Below are 18,332 nucleotides of genomic sequence, written 5' to 3' on the forward strand. Positions count from 1 at the left end.
TTCCAGGCAGACAAGGCGTAGGCCATTCTAAGAAACCCACTATGGCACGTGCACATTGAACGACGCGTGTCGCATGTTCCTCGCTTTAGAGAAAGCCGGCGTCACGCGTTCATAGTCACAATGGTTAGCCTTGCTTGTGAATACTGAAAGCGAGAGACGTGTTTTCTGGGATATCAGCCAAGTACATATGCATTTCGTCTAATGGGAGTCTGCTCTCATGTGCGTAATTGCCACAGGGTTGCGTTTCACAGCGGCCCCACTCGAGCAATGCCCATGAGGAACAGCACCCTTCACGCCTGTCCCCAGCACCAGCGTTTTAGACACTCTCCCTTTCCATTAATTAGCTTCTCCATTTTCTGTTGGCCACTCTGACATTTTCCTGCTGCTAATTCACTGATTAAACCTATTAACGTGATTAGGGAGGCATTTCCAAGACAGCTGCCATTATATGCGGCACGCCGTTGAGAGGCAACCAGGCTGCCTTGTTTTTCTGGGGTTTGCTTGCATGGGTAGAGAGAAGACTGGGGGAAAAAATCAGAGATAAACTGCTGTATTTGAAATATCTGCTTTATTTCAGCACCGGGAGCTGTCCAATATGTTCTTCATTTCAGCACCAGGAGCTGTCCAGTGTTCCCCCTTGTTTCAGCACCAGGAGCTGTCCGCTTGTGTTTAAGCACTTGGGGATCTCCGGATTCTACAAAAAAAGAGACATAACAATGTTAGCTGTCAAATGGGTTCAACGATTTTGAAAAGCACTGGAATTTTTATGCTCACCCATTTGCATCTTGGTTTTGATTAAAAATAGAACCCAGCTAAATCAATTGAGATTTTATTGAAAGAGTTTGTAAACGAAGCCATTGTCAGCAGGGATTTAACGCAGACGTGGCCGTTGTATACCACGGTGTTTGCTTAATTTTCAATGAGGCACATTTTACTGGCACATAATTCATATTCTATATCAAATACAGACACCCACACTACTGCACACGCTCATATGGCTTTGTAGACTCTGTAGTCTGTGGGGAGAGCAGAGCAGGGAGTGACTAGAAACAGACTGTCTACGGCTGAATTAATATGGGAGAGACTGATTAAGGTTATACATTTCCAGCCTGCCCTTTGTTCTCTGGCTTCCGGCAGACTAGGTTTGTTTATTTTGCGACACAATTGCTATTTCCTTTTGTTTTTCCTTTGGCCTGGCAGCCTTTGCGTCTCCTAAGCCAAGGGTCCGTGCTGTCTGTCTGTCGGTCAGATGAGGTGGGTAAGTCTGGCTCTGCATGCTCCACACTCGCTGCTGCTGCAGTGTCGCGTCGCTTCTGGAGACTGGCTCACACGCTTCTCTCTCTACCGCCTCACACATTCTGCTCACAGCTCCCTCCCTACGCTCCAACTCTCTCACTCCCCTCCTCCCTGTCTGTCTGTGTCTCTCCCTCCCTCCCTTCCTCTCTTTCTCTCTCTCCCGCTCTTTCTACTGCCTCTCCAGAGCGGCTGCAGTTCCCTGCTCCTCCACTCTCTCTCCCTCCATCTCTCTAAGTGCTGGCGGAATACCGAGCTCAGACAAAGAAAGCTCAGGAGAACAGAGGAGAGAAGTGAAAGAGTGTGCTTTGAGGGACAGAAAAAGCGTTTTAAAGAGAAAAAGAGAAAGACGGGTGCAGACTTACCTACGGTGTGTGAGGAGACAGAGAGAGGGAGAGAGAAAGACAGTGTCGCCATTTCAGTAGGTTTCACTTTGTTTACTTCTTGTTCTTCTTGTTTTGCCATGCTGGCATGTCGTGGCCTCATAATCTATGTTCGTTTACGAACAAGGAGTGTGCATGTTTGTCTGTGTGTGTGTGTTTGAGAGAGGAAGACATTCTAATGCGTTCATGAAGACATCACTTTTGCATTCCAACACACAGGGCTGCAGAGTAGCTGTCTGACGAAGTAAGCTCCGCTACCTCTTTGCCTTCCGAACTGCAATGCTATAGCTATCTGACCGACTAGTGGTTGTTCCCAACTACATATACGCATGGCACTCAGTAATTAGCAACTATAAAATTGATTTTTCTCCTTAGTCTGACAGTTGATTCTTATGTAATACTTTTAAGCAAATCGTCATTTTGAACACTTATCTCTTTTTGCTAATCGTGCATGTTCCGGGGCAAAATGAAACGTCTGTCTTGAACATCTTCACCTCGGGAGAATGACTGTGTGACTCTGAAAGTTGAGTGATTTGAAGTTGAATGTGAGTTGCGGCAGGGCTTTGCTGGATGGGGCTGTTGTAGATTTACCTGTGGAACAAAGAGAAGAGTTGCTTGTACAACTCGGGCTCATTAAACAGCCACTGATAATGCAGCCATATGTGTGAATATATTGTACAGAGGTGTTATATAATGTCAACCAGTGGCACGACACAGGGCGATGTGATTTAGTATGCACTGGACATCAATCATGGAGAGTTAATATTTTTTCAGTTTCCTGTTTTATCAAACCACAATAATAATAATAATTATTATTATTATAATTATTACATTATAAATTATTATTATTATAATTGAATTTTATAATTGATTAAAACTTTATTATTATTATTGTGGTTGTTATTTGTATAAACTTTACAAATTATAATAATTTTTGACTTTATTACAATTATTATTATTATTATAAATATTATAATTATTCAAAAATATTATGGTAATTTATAATGATTCACTTTTATTATTATTATTATTATTATTATTTAAATATGATAATTAAGTTAAAATAATGTTTAATAATAAACAAAGTTTTAATATTTTATTTAGTTAATATCATTAAGAAATCTTAAAATCAACTAACATGAAATAATGAAAACATAATTTATAATAATAATAATCATTCTTCTTCTTGTTAGTTGGTTGTTAGAATCTCACAATCAATGATAGAAGCCAGTGCCTATCTGCATCAGCGATGGAGTATAGCTCTAGAGAAGATTTTGTGCATTATTCATATGCACAACCATCTGAACACATGTTTATGCAATGATGGGTGATATTGTTGACTGGGGGTGTTTTTCAGCTGATCTGAAAACAGTCAAATCTAGTCAAATAATTGCTCAGGAGAAGTTCAAGTGGGAGGTTCTGAACCTGGATCAGCAGTGAGACATCTCAGCAGGAGTTCAGGAGAGAGCTGTCACACTTATGAATACTGTATGTGATCTCATTACTCTTATAAGTTCTTGGTACATAACGATGCTTGATAGTTAAGTTAATCTTACCATACAAAAATTCTTATAAATGGCGATATGACAGTGACAGTGTCGTTATGTACACTTGCAATATGACTAATATACTGCGTTTTTGCTTTTTTTTTTCAGTTCTTCTTTGTTTTCTTTTTTTTTTCCTTTAGCTCCTGGTTTGGTATGGGGAACTAACTGGCTAAATACTAGAGATTACATTAGATTATTGCAACACTTAAGTAGAGAAATTCCCATTTAAAATGTCCTTACTTGTATGCTTTCCTGTCAGCAAAGTGCCGCATTTAGGATCAGAACCTGAGCAGGCTGAGGGTAAGCTAGGGTTTGAGGTGGAGAAAGGGTCCTCAGGAGAAGATGTGATTTGTCTGGCTAGAAGCTCCATGACCCCAGAGGGTTTCCTTGCCTCGGTGAGCCATTTATACACTGAGGAAGAGAAAGACAGTGAGAAAAAGAGAGGGAGAGGGAAACAGAGAGCGAAACCTTGCCCATTTCACAATCTTACAGGTTTAATGAGTCGCCAACCAACCCCCACCAGCCCTTAACCACCCCATACACACACACACACACACACACACACACACACAAAAACACTAACCACTCTGTCTGATGTGTGGCACTGGCTCAGACAAAAATAGCATCGTTGGTAAAGGCAGCTTGGGAAAGAACAAAATTGGATAGATTTCATTTATGTGGATATTATGTTTAATATACATGCACATTATCCTGACCTCATTTAGTTATGCCTGTATGTTTTGCTCGTTTGTCTGTAGCCTTTTTTCTGAGTTTGTGTTTTGAGAAATTGTTGACTAGTTTTTTAAGATTTTTATTCAGATTTTTTATAGTGATACAATAGCACCTGCACTGTTTCTTGTGTTACATTCATTGGAATGTAAGAGCTGTCCATGCGGGAATCACATTCTAGTCATAATAATGCCATCGCAATGCTAACAATGCATTTGAGTGCATTTATATGTAAAAAAAAAAATGCTATTAAAATCCGCTTGTTATAAAACCACATAACACAAGAAAACATTTTTTGGGCGTCGAAATGTAAACAGACATGAGACCATTGAGCTGATGTTCAGAATGAAACTGAGGTAAAATGCAAAAATTTGTCTAGGTCTATTTAGCATAATTTGCATAAGATTGTGCATGTAAATGAACTCATTGTTATACTGTAGTCTTATACCAGGGCGCTAACATAATGCTAGCATTAAGACAGTGCTAGTCAGTGCTTATGCTGTCAAAGTGAGTGAGATTTTCTTATTCCAGCCTACCTATCAAACTCATGTAACTCTGCCAAACTCCCGTCCAATTCCCCCTGTTTCCAGCAGATGTTACTTCAAGCTGGAGTGAGACTCTGGGCTTCTTGGTACTAGCATGGCGCTAAGCAAGCCATTTTATAATATATTCATGATTTAGTGTTGAAGTTGAAAGCTGTCACACAATCATCTACTGTGTGTTCACTACCAAAAAAAAGTTTACTGAAAGTTTAAGTAGCTCTGATGGTATTAAAGGGTTAGTTCACCAAAAAATGAAATTTCTGTCATTAATTACTCACCCTCATGTCGTTCCACACCCGTAAGACCTTCGATCATCTTTGGAACACAAATTAACATATTTTTGATGAAATCCAAAAGATTTCTTATCTCCCATAGAAAGCAAAGAAATTACCACATTCATGGTCCAGAAAAGTAGTAAAGACATTGTTAAAATAGTCAACGTGACTACAGTGGTTCATCCTTAATGTTATGAAGCGACGAGAATACTTTTTGTGTGCAAAAACAAAACAAAAATAACAACTTTATTCAACATTTTCTTGTGTACACTGTCAGTCTCCTACGCAGTTGACGCAGTGCAGCGCTTTCATGTTTAAGTCCAAAAGCTGGTTCAGTATTGCCCGATGCTGAGCAGCACGACGTATACGTGTGATGCTGACGCAGGAGCCGGTCAATACAGAGTCGTGTTCTGACATAGAACCTGGAAGCTCTGCGATGTGTCAACGTAAACTGCGTAGAAGAATGACAGGGTAGAGAGGAAATTGTTGAATAAAGTCGTTATTTTTGTTTTGTTTTTGCACACAAAAAGTATTCTCGTCACTCCATTACATTAAGGTTGAATCACGTTGACTATTTTAATGATGTCTTTACTACTTTTCTGGACCTCGAATATGGTAATTTCGTTGCTTTCTATGGGGGATAAAAAAACATCAAAAATATCTTAATTCATGTTCTGAAGATGAACGAAGGTCTTACAGGTGTGGAACGACATGAAGGTGAGTATGACAGAAATTTAATTTTCTGGGTGAACTAACCCTTCAATGGTGGAGTTTTGCTGATTCATGTGGTGCTACAGGAATGTTGTCAGGCTGACAGACAGGTTTTTATTGGCTGATGAGCATGGACACACACATACACACCCAGCGGGCCATTCAGTGCTCACACCATGCTCGTTAAGACCGAAGAACCACAATATCTCAATTGCATTTTTTTTCAGTGTATGAATATTTATATGGGAATTTTTGGCTGAATCAATGAATTTGGTGCTAGCGAGTTACATGACAAAGGTATTCACTCTGCAGTAGTTTGTGATGATGATATAATAAAGATGTTGTCTTGTTTGTACATCGAAACATAAGGGTATTTTACAACAAAAATACATAAAAATGTTAAAAAATTTGAAATAAATATAATTCAATTTATAATAAATTTTAAAATAAATAAATAAAATTGAATATAAAAAACACAATATTTTAGAAAAAAAATCCTTCCATATTTAAATATTTAAATATTATTCTCTTAAATTTGCTTTCACTCTGAATGAAACTATCCTTGGCAGACTGCAGTAGTGAATGGCAAAGTATCGCTATATTGAATGCTTGAAAATAAGCATTACTAATAGCATGCTTGAACTGAAAAACATCTTTTATTCTGAGAAAAGAAATTCAATCTTACATTTTTCAACTTTCCCACTAGTAAATTATCTCTGTGAACAATGCAAAATAGAATTCGGTAAAAGAGAGATGAAAAGACCAATGTAGCCTACTGTAGCTCTGAATCAACAGTTGCATTATGAATAAAGGTGGCTTTTTATATATATGGGTCATGGTGTAGAGGTTATTTGGTTCTCTGGGAAGCTGTAAATCTAAGAAATTTTATCATATACAAACATGTTATTGTATATTTGAAGAACACTCTTTTAGATTATTCTATTGCCTTTTTCATAGGAAGCCCTGATCTATATTAGATGCTGCTGTGACCTAGTTGAGTAGAGAGAGGAAAGGAGAGGGAGGGAAAAAAGAGAAAGAAAGAAAGAAAGAAAGAAAGAAAGAAAGAAAGAAAGAAAGAAAGAGAAAGAAAGAAAGACAAGGAATGATAGATTTGTGCAAGGGTGAATAAAACATTCAGGGGCAACCCGGGTTCGATCCCACGTTTCAGGATCAGCAGGCATGCAGTGTAAACAAATCCAGCCTCTTACCCCTTATAGCAGTGTTTCAGGCTAAATTAGGACCATGCCAATTTTAAATAACGTAATATAGCTTCAAAATGTATTTTTTTTTAAATGGATAGTTGGTCTGTTCTAGGGGAAACAATGACAGAATAATAAAATAAATATTATAATTGTGCAATATGTGGAGTATAGCAAAATACATAAGACCACTCAACAATTAAATAGCTGTATATAATTCAGATAGCTGAAACTATTTTATAATTCTTCCTGTGTGTTATCTTAAAGCTTCCGAGAAGTCTTATTGATGTACAAAACAATTGGACTTGTAACAAGATAAACACTGAAACATTTTGCAGTAGTATGTCACTTTTTCAGTGCTAAAACACTTTATCCTATCCCAGCTTAATATGCAGAGACAGCTACAGTATACAATAAGTAAGCCATTCGAAAAATATAAACACTTTCTCTGTGGCACTATGAAAATTCCCCTTTTTGTTTTGAGTGAACTGTCTTATCCTTGAACAGTGACATGAGTTGGGGACGGGACTGTTTGTTCAGGGGGTGTATTTAAAAAGTTGTTTTGAAAACAACAGGGTTTCTTTTTGCAGTTCTGTTCAGTGGCATTCCTTTTCACTACAGTCTAACTGAGACGCAAGATAACGCTATATATTTGTATGAAAAAAGAGAGTGATACAAGAGACGTGAAAGTACTGTAGTGCCGCTTTCAGTTAGTCACATGAGTGGTCTTATATACAGTTGCTATGGACAACGGGGAATATTAGTATGAATCAAGTGTGCTAAAGCCTTTTAGGCTTATAAACATTTTTCAAGGAGAAAAATGCTTCCTATAACTTTTGTCGTCAAAGACCCTGCGTCAAATCAAATGGTATTTTGAAATGGTATAATCAAATTCTTCTGTCACATGCTAGAAGCAGCCAAATTACAGTATTTAAATGCCAACATGGACACGTTGAATAACTACTAAACTACATAAGGTAAATTAAAATTTGACCTAGATTATATTAAACCTTAAATATAGTACAGGGTTGGGTGTCTAATGTAAAATTTAACCAGTATGATTTGCAGAGGGCTGTCATATAACAGTATTTAAACAAGGGGAGAGAAGTAAGGGTAACACTTTATTTCGATTGTCCACTTTAGACATTCTACTAACTATAAGTAACTTTGCAACTACTGTATATGTCACCTAGCAGTCATTAGAGTATTAGTAGACAGTCTGCTTAAAGTTCACCGAAAAATGAAATCATTAATTACTCGCCCTCGTGTCGTTCCAAACCCGTGAGACTTTTGTTCATCTTCAGAACACAAATAAAGATCTTTTTGATGAAATCTGACAGCATTCTGTCCTTCCATAGACAGCGACACAACAGAAACTTTGACGCTTCAGAAAGTTCATAAAGAGATCAGAAAACTAATCCATATGAATTGAGTGGTTTAGTCCAAAAGAAGAGACTCTACAGTTTTATATGATGAACAGATTGAATTTAGGCTTTTATTCACATATAAACATTGATCAGTGAACATAAACAGAAGCTCAACCAAACCCATTTGACCTGCGAGAACAAACCTCTTGCGGAAGCTCAAACGTGCTGCGTAACACTCATTGGTTCTCGCACTTCAAGCAAACATGCTTGAGCTTCTGTTTACCACAACTGATGTGTGAGTTGATGAATGTTTTATGTAAATAAAAGCCTAAATTCAATCTGTTCATCATATAAAGCAATAGTTTATCTTCAGAAAATTTTGGACTAAACCGCTTAATTGATATGGATTAGTTTTACAATCTCTTTAAGAACTTTTTAAAGCTTCAGAATTTCAGTTGCAAAGGCAGTCTATGGAGGGACAAAAAGCTCTCAGATTTCATCAAAAAGATCTTTTTGTGTTTCGAAGATGAACGAAAGTCTTACAGGTTTGGAACGACATGAGGGTGAGTAATTAATGACAGAATTTTAATTTTTGGGTGAACTAACGCTTTAATATCTGCTAACACTTTATTTTGATGTTCCACAAACAGACATTCTACTAACTATAAGTAACTTTGCAAGTACATGTCAACTTATACTAACCTAACTTTAATCCTAACCCTAACCTAACAGTCTACTAATACACTAATGAAAGTTAGTTTTTTGTGTGGTTGCAAATTAATGAGAGTTAGTTGACATGTTGTTGCAAAGTTAATTATAGTTAGTAGAATGTCTAAAGTGGACTATCGAAATAAAAATGTAACTGAAGGAAGTTACAGATTTGAGTTGTGTCCCAAATGACATCCAGCATCGGAGCATGATAGCTTCTCTCTTTCCACTTCATAAGGAAAGTTGTGACTGTTGAGTGCATGAAGTGTCCAATGTTCCACACTTTATTTTTTCAGTTGAATAAGTGCATCTTTCGGGTATTAAAAATGCAAAATATTGTAAATCTTGTAATACTCACACTACTTATACTGCAAAATGGTATCAAATAGAGCATAAGAACACAAATTGGGATGCATCTTTGTTTTTACAAACACAAAGTCAATCATTCTCCAGCCATATTCATGAGTCTATGAATCATTGAATTCAATCCTGCAAGTGAATCTGATCATCGGGACATTTTAAAGTTGGTGGCAGCCATTGAAAATTAGTGTTGGTATATAAACTCCCCATTGAATCCCATAGATCCCCCATAGACCACATACACTCTCCAAATCAGTACTGACCTGATTTGCCCATATATGCACAGTGACTCAGGAAAGCTATCGAGTCTGTGTGTTGAAAGCGCAACGCATACACACCGCTATCCGATAATGGCGATGATTCACTCCAATCGGTGAGAGCATCTCACAACATGAGCTGGGGCCACATATGGAGGCCTATTTCCTGTTGCATTTGCAGACCCATGGAAGGGAGGGAGGAGTAAATGGAGGGGCCTCATCATCTTTCTTTTTGAATGTGAAAAGGATTCCTTTTGTGTGTGTGTTTGTGCAGCGGGGGCATTTTCCTTAATAACTAATCTGGGGTGATTACACGAGTTCAGCTCTTAAGAGATCATCTGGTTTCTGCTCACTCTTTTTACTTTATGTGTTGTTCTAAAAAGAAAGGAGGATGGAGTACATTAGAGAGCTCAAATGGGCATGAGTATTTTTGCGTCTGCAGACATAGACACGGGTTGCTGGGGTTGTTGTTGCAGGAGTGTGTTAACAGAATACAAAGCATTCTAAAGAGGTGAACAGGTTCTGCTGCCTTGGCATAGGAGGAAGATACGGCTCTCGAATTTCCAGAAGATGACAGAAGGATGCTTTTTGTCTGTGTGGAAGTGCTGTCTTAATTGCTTTTTAATGTTTATATAATCAGTCACGCTTCCTATTGTGCACTGCAAAAAATCATTGTGCTCAATCAATCAATCTGTATTTTTGGCTTGTTTTCCTAAAAAAATATCTAAACATCCTTTAAACCAGATCAAATTACTTTAGAAACTAAATCGCATAGGATATTAAGATGTATTTTCTAGTTTATTTTTCTTTCTCTATTTGAAAATCTTTTTTTCTCTCTCTCTTACAATGAACTTCACTCTTTTAGTTAAATTTATGCTTAAAACAATTTGCCAATGCGGTAATTAAAGTCGACGTGAAATTAAAATTCACCCTATCTATTTTTTAAATGCATGCAATTGATAGTATTGTAATTGATTTATCAATGCACCTTTCTTTTTTACTTTTTTTAACATAACATAACTCAGTCTTCCAGTGAAACAACAGACTTCTTTCTGGTGACATATGCCAGACTTCTCCAAACATTTAGGGCCCTATTTTAACGATCTAAGCACATGGTCTAAAGCGCGCGGCGCAAGTGCACTTAGGATGTATCCGAATCTACTTTTGCTAGTTTAAAGACGGGAAAAATGGTCGGCGCATGGTCTCAAAGGGTTGTCCCTATTCTCTTAATGAGTAATGGGTGTGTTTTGGGAATAACGTGCAATAAACCAATCAGAGTATCATCTCCCATTGCCTTTAAAAGCCAGTTGCGCTCGCACCATGGCGGATTCGCTATTTACATGGCGGAATTTGCAAGCGGAAAAACTGAACGCTTCTCTAACGAGGAAACGGATTAAAGGTTAAAGCGCGCGAGCAGACCTTCTATGGGACAAGCCGGATTCCACCAAGCCATCTTTATCTGTATGCACACAATAATAATCTTTTACATTGTAATCCTTTTATTTTTAATATTTGGCATGTTTGTGTGCTGCTGCACGTCCCTGTGTGTGTAATAAGCATAGTGTACGTGCGTTGTGCACCCACATATAAGCGCATATTACTAACACGCTCTTTAAATAACAAAAAAAATACTGCAGCATTGACTTCAGACCAGGTTTCAGTTGGTCAGTGGCGCAGTCTATTTCAGTTGCCTAAAAATAGCAACACGCCAACAATGCATCTGAACACACCTCGTTTTTAGACCAGCACGCCCATGGGCGCACAAATGGGCGCAAATGCATTTGCTATTTAAACAACGTGGCACAGGACGTGAAAATAATATCTGAAACTAGCAAAAAACTCTTGCGTCGCGCCTGGCATTCACATCTTCCTCATCCAATCAACAGTCAATGGATAGAACCAAGTCTCCACCCTACAATTTGTTTCCCCCACCCTACAATTATGGATTTTAGCAGTTTTTCTAGTCTGCCACAGTAGGTCCGGTCTCTAGTCTGACTAAATCATGTACGCACTGGTGGCATCTGTGTTCCATCTGTCGTTCTCACCTTCGGTTGTCATTGTCGACCAGCCCTGTGAAAAGTTACATAACAACATCATACTGTAGAACAAGCCTGGCATGATGCTTCAGTAGAGCATCACATCTTGCCTATACCAACTAGCTATGAGGATATTTATATAAAATGTATAACAGCACACACACACACATGCGCACATAGATGGTAAGGAATGACCAGTCAGTAAATTAAGGAGCTGGCTCTAGGGTTTCTTTCCAGACACTGTTTGGGAGTGTCGGACAGAGAGCTCATAGAATGAGTCATGAAGTGGGAGAGCTGTTATTTTTAACACGCGCGCTCACGCACACACTCCGCCGTGCCTCACACAGGCTGCTATGCAATTGGCTCACTGGGGACAGTCCTGTGATGGAAGACGTGAGGCAACACCTCCATTAGAGTCCAGTGCAGGCCCTCCAGCGCAGTGACTCAGCTAAAACACACTGCTAATTATTCATTAGGGCCAAATGTGCCTACAGTACACAGCCTGCGTACAGCTCTAAGCACACTGAACAACATAATATTCCCTTATCCCACATACACATTGTGGTAGATATGGGTTTTTAACAAGATGAGTAATTTTTGTCATCCTTTGGTGAAAAAGAGCTAGATGAAAATGGCTCATTATTGCAATTATTCATTTTAGGGAAGCGAGAGAGAGCGGGAGAAACAGAGAGTGAGAAAGAAAGAGAGAGAGAGGGAGCCTTGGCTGGTGGTAATTAAAGCACGTCCTTCTCGATAGGACGCAGCGGAGGTCTGGCTGATTGCTCCATGGTTTCTCCGTCTCTGAATGCGTTGTGAATGAGACAGACAGGAGCACGAGCTCTGCATGCTGATTAAAATCATATTTCCTCTCCATCTCGGCTCAATCCGCGCTGATTTGCCTCACTGATTAGAATTTGCTGGTGACAAAGCTGGAGACAGAGCCCAATGCAACATATAACTAATCACATTCCAGCACTGCACTGAGCTCATAAAGATGGGGAGAATTAGTACTCATACGCTTTTGGACAGATGTGCACTGAACTGAGCCTGGAATGACTCATTAGTTGACAAAGAGCGCTTTGGACAGCCTTATGGGTTTGGTTATAGATGTCAAGCTCTCGTGTGGTTCGGTTGGTTTTAAGCAGATAAAAGCTCAAGCTCTGTTCCAAAACCTAGCAAGCTGACTCGCTGCCTATTGCCTAGATAGGCGTCCTAACTGTAAGTGAATGATTTGAAATGCTACATAGGAAGAAACAGCAAACACATAGACGATGTTCTACACGCAAAGCGCATGAGAGACTCAACTCACGATTGGTTTCAATTCATGTGACACCGGAGGAACAGCACAATATACATCATAAATATACACAGCACACATGAATTTCTAGAGTCGGAAATACCGTATTTACGAGTTTTCAACATTTGATTTGTCAAGGGAAGTCGTATTGGGAAACTGAGAATACTGGTGTTGCCGAGTTGAGTTACCAATGTGAAATTGGCTTCATGGCTTCAAACAAGTCAGTTATGAATGGTAATGAATGATTTTGCAAAGTTTATGTACGACAGAGCTTATAGCCCATGCATGCCATAATATCTCAAAAAAGTAGTTTCACTTCCTTTGATGCTTGTTAACAAGTCAGCTTAAGTCTGACATCACACATCACAGTTTTCGTGTCCAAACGTTCGTGTCAAGAGCAAACAACAAATGGTGCTAATATACACTCATAATATTTAATAAGTCACAACTTAAAGGGATAGTTCACTCAAAAATTAAAATTCTGTCATCATTTACTCACCCTCAAGTAGTTCCAAACCTGTATGAATTTCTTTGTTTTGCTGAACACAAAGGAAGATACACTCAAAAAAATATCTATTTGGCTGAACATGATTCAGTCATGGACAGTGGTTCCATGTGACCGAAATAAATAAAACCAAATAGAATCAACCATGTACAACTAACTAGAATCAATGGTGTTCATTTAACTTGAATGAATGGTTTTAGTTTAACTTAAATAAATGGTTTTCATTTAAATTGACATTCAAATAATGCTTCCTGTTTAGTCCAGTGATTTACATAAACTAAATATAACTTTTCTTTACACGTACAATGTTTGGCGTTGGCAGTGCATTTTTGTTAGCAGGTCCTCAACCCAATCAAAGCTCCACACTTTACCAAAATGGTAACCCCAAAAACACTAACATAACAGAAACTTTTAAATACCAACATAATAGAACATTAAACATTAACAAGTCTCTCAATTTTCTCATCTTGCTAAAAATGCATAAAATAACACTTTTTTTCAACATTTACTCTCCCAATTCAGCCAATTTGCAAAGCATGATGGGAAGTGAAAGTCCTGTTTACTTAACTGAAACGTTATTTCAAAATGAAAACATCAAGTTAAGTTATCAAGTCAAAGAGTAACCGTTTCAAGTCAATTTAACATGAAGCAATCACATTTGAACCAGAAACCTAATACAATGGTGTTAAATCAAAATAAATTGTTTAAATAAAATGGACACCATCAAAAAATAATTTTTTTGAGTGTATTTGGAAGAATGTCAGTAACCAAACAGATCTCGCCCCTCATTGACTACCATAGTATTTATTTTTCATTGACTACCATAGTATTTATTTTTATATTATTGATCTGTTTGGTTACTGACATTCTTCCAAATATCTTTCTTTGTGTTCAGCAGAACAAAGAAATTCATACAGGTTTGGAACTACTTGAGGGTGAGTAAATGATGACAGAATTTTCATTTTTGGGTGAACTATCCCTTTAAGCAAATTCAGAAGTCTTTGCTTTTAGAAAGTAACTAGTTTCCCACTGATAAATATGGCTAATTTTTAAGAACTTATAGATGCAGTCATTTTGCCATGACTTGATAAGCTTGTCGCAATGCATTATTGGATTGCTTCTGTAAAATGTGTCTACTTTTTGGAATATATCCTAGGACATCTTAAAATGCAGCCTTGGTAGGCAGCTCAATAGGTTCTAGAAGCATTTGCCTCGAATTGTCAGTTGCTTTAACAATCGAATGGCACTTTTACCTTCACAAATCTAAATAACCTCTTTGCCGCTCTTTGGAATTGTTAACAGACATGAGATTTCAGGCTCCCGTGCACGACTACACGTGTTAGCCAGTGAAATACACATGTCTATGTGTAAGAACTGGCCAAGCTTTGTGCTATCCCAAATCCACAGAAGAACACATCCGCTCACCAGCTGCAGAGGTAAGGCGTGGTGAGCCCAGCAGGCTGCTGTAGTGGAGAGGAGGAGATGTAATTAGCAGGTATGGTGTGAAATCGGCCAGATCAAGCTGCAAGGTGCCCCGCATTGAGAACAAGCTAAGCGCTGCAAAGTTCATCATGACATTTTCACCTCCATGTGTCATGGGATGGCATTTGTCCTGTATTTAATATATGTTTTGTGTGTTTTTCTGTGTTTGTGCTTTAATTTGGAAAATTGCTTAGTGTACTGGATTTGATTTTCCTGTTGTTTTGTTCTGTTTTGTTCTTTTTTTGTTTTGATATAATCATTGAATAGGCTATAAATAAAAGAGAAAGAAATTCTTCCACAAATTCTGGAGCAAAAGCCTGTTCACACCAAGAACGATAACGATTAGGGGTGTAACGATACCCTCGTGTCACAGTTCGATACATATCACAATACTGAACTCACGATACAATTTTTTTTTTGCGATACTCCAAGATATATGGTAAATGGTTAACAAAAAATGTACTTTTGATTAAAATGCTAAATTTGGTATTGTATTGGGGATGGAAATGAATAGGCTTGGACTTGGTGTCGGTAACCCAATGCACAGGACAGTGGTGACACCAAATTAAAAATATTCATGATTCTGAAGCTGAAAATACAGAATTACTTTAGGCATGTATGCTTGCACTCTGTCGCTGACTACACTCTATACTGTAAAATCAATGCATTCTGGGTAATATTTGTCATTTTCGAGAAAGTAGCCTATAGGTTACGGTAACACTTTAGTATAGGGAACACATATAAACTATTAACTATGACTTTTCCCTCAATAAACTCCTAATTTACTGCTTATTAATAGATAGTAAGGTAGTTGTTAAGTTTAGGTATTGGGTAGGATTAACAATGTAACGAATAATGTCATGCAGAATAAGGCATTAATATGTGCTTAATAAGTAGTAATATGCATGGTAATAAGCAACTAGTTAAAAGACCCTAAAATAAAGTGTTATGTAGGTTACTTTCTCAAAAATGACAAACAATATTACCCAGAATGCATTGTTTTTATGGTATATTACTGTTTCAATGGAGAACAGTATTTTACTGTGTAAATTTGTTTAGTTTTTTTACAGTTATTTTTTAGAATGTAGATATATTTAAAATAATGTAGGTTTTTATTTTATTGTTTTACTGGTAGCATAAGCCATTTGGCATTATCAGGACCCACACATTTTCCCCCATTGCATTATAGTACATTATATTCAACATTATATATATATAGTAGTTTAATGTAGTACTGACACTAAAACTTCGTAAACTTGAATTTTTTCTCACACAGTAATTTTCATTTTGGGTGAACTATACACAACACTGTCACTATCCACAATACATATTGTTGCATTTTTGTATTGCGATATATATAGTGACACGATATATTGTTACACCCCTAATAACAATAAAGATATAGTTATAAAAATCGTTCTAAATTTAAAAGAATAGCAGAGTCCACAACGATAACACCACAGAGGAACGATATCATTGGAATTACTTTCAAATCGATTTTTTCCAGCTGATGAATAATAAAAACATTGACAACCAATCAAAATCCAACCTGCTTTAAAGATTTCAAGCATTTAAAGCAGCAGACGACAAAACTGCAGCACATACACATACAAAAATCAGAATGTTTCCATGCGTTGTTGTAGATACTAATATAGATATCGTCATAGTTATCTTTATGGATATCGTTCTTGGTGTGAATGAGTTACACTTTTAAGTATTGACTAAATTGTTTTGTTGTTTTTTTTCTCACTTTTGCCTCAACTGCATTCAATTTGGCATTTAAGTGGAGTCGGAAATACCTCATTTACGAGTTTATCAGCACTTGAACGTCTAAGGGAAGTTGTATTTAAAAGTGGTGAAACTCAGAATTTGAGTTGATACTGGAGTTGCTGCGTTGTGACAACAGAAGTTCATGGCTTCAAACAAGTCGGTTGTAAATGCTCATGAATAATTTTGCAAAGTTTATGTACGACAGAGCTTATAACTCACAAATGTCAAGTTAATCATTCACCTTTCACAGTTTGCTTGTTTGTTTTTGTTAATGGTTAGGCAACGGTATTTCGTTCTGAATTTTTTGTGTAATTATTGAGTAGGTTTTAAATAAAAGAAACATACATTCAAGTAAAGTTAGGATTCCACAAATCCAGGAATAAGTTATACTGGGGAAAAAAAGTGATCATATTTGAATGCAGCCATTAGCTCTCAGCTAGTCATTGCTGGTATAATTTGATGGGTAACATGCGATTTCTTCCTGTCAGACGATTCTGGCAGTCTGGGTGCCCACGTCTCCTCTGGGCCTGGCACCAACTTAGGTTGTCGAATGAGGGGCCAAAAGCTATTTTCCGCTGAACTGCTCCTCTCTCTCTCTGAGGACATGAAATCTCAGGAAGCCTTCGCCTTTCCCGTCGCTGGGAGAGAGGACTTCTGGTGCCTCCGTTGCTATTGACGACGTGTTGGTTGGATCCCACGCGGTTGCCAGGCATCATTAAGACCTGATGGCACGGGTTTCTCTCTCCATAAGCAAGCCTCGAGAATGGCAGGGGCAATTAAAGCTCTTCTCTGCCTGATGGAATAGAATGAGGCCCCAGGAGAGAGAGAGAGTCAGGAGTCAGAGAGGTAAAGAGAGAGAGAGAGAGACAGAAATGAGATGGAGAGGGAGGCATTGTTCTCCAGCCTTACCTTTGATGAGGATGCGTTAGAGTGCATCAGGGTGGAAGACGGGTTTGTTTCATTGTTTAGCGCAGAGTGTCTTTGTGGATTGCATCTGTGCCATGCACTATATGGCTTGAATCAGACTCCAAGCTCTGAGAGCCCTCCATCCAGGGCCATTTGTAGATTAGCTGCATCTGGCAGATCGAGACCATTTCCATTAGTACTTAAATTAGGAAACTTACGAGAAATGTCCTCAGAGCTCGGGTGCCATCTCAGAACGGGAGATGTGCCGGCGTATGTTTTGAAGGAAAGGAAGTGTTGTTCTCAAAATACCTGCAATTGTGGGCCTCTGATGTAATTGTAATTTCAGGCTGATCTAGTTTTCTCGCTCGCATTCTGCTTATAACCTATGGCTTCATGGCTAGTCATGTAGCTAATAATGAAGAGCTCTACTGTGCATGTGCTCTGATTCTAAATGAGGGCTGGAAAATGCGAGCAGCCCACACTCTCTACTGTGTGGTGATTGGAATTCTGGCTAGACTCTTTGCAGGCATCTGCATTACATGTGCACACACATACACGCACAGATTTGCATTACCGTCGCATTCACACCGAGTGAGTCACGCCGACTGATAAGGTAGAGCAGAAGTCTAGACTCTTTGAAGCTATTTCAAGTATTGGGTGGCCAAACATTTTCCAACACTGACTATCGGACTTTATTACCCAGCAGACAATAGGGTGCCTTAAAACACACTGGCTATTTGGAATAGTATACTACCATGCTTCTCTCACTATAGCTGCAGTACTACTAGATTTGCCAAAATGTGTAGTATACAATCATACATATTGTGTGAAATATGGTATCCCACAATGCAATGCAATGCCATTGTGACAGAAATTAATAGTTTTATTCAGCAAGGATGCAGTAAATTGATCAAAAGTGAAATATTTTTGGATTGTTCAAAAAGATTTCAAATAAATGTTGTTTT

At 38.1% G+C, this 18,332-nt stretch overlaps 1 protein-coding gene across 5 annotated transcripts in view; it reads left to right on the forward strand.

Annotated features, from left to right (window-relative positions):
* Nucleotides 1–1,457: 1,457 nt before the first annotated feature.
* The window catches only part of myt1la (myelin transcription factor 1-like, a), a 67,427-nt gene continuing 50,552 nt past the window's right edge, over nt 1,458–18,332 (forward strand). For 3 of the 5 annotated variants that reach the window (XM_051876117.1, XM_051876118.1, XM_051876116.1), the window contains exon 1: nt 1,459–1,714. The gene's annotated coding sequence lies outside the window, so the exon portion shown is untranslated. Of the gene's footprint in view, nt 1,715–18,332 lie in introns of all 5 variants that reach the window. The other 2 variants (XM_051876113.1, XM_051876115.1) reach the window with 1 other exon arrangement.

This window comes from Ctenopharyngodon idella, chromosome 20, assembly GCF_019924925.1.
Source record: "Ctenopharyngodon idella isolate HZGC_01 chromosome 20, HZGC01, whole genome shotgun sequence".
Taxonomy (NCBI): Eukaryota; Metazoa; Chordata; class Actinopteri; order Cypriniformes; family Xenocyprididae; genus Ctenopharyngodon; species Ctenopharyngodon idella.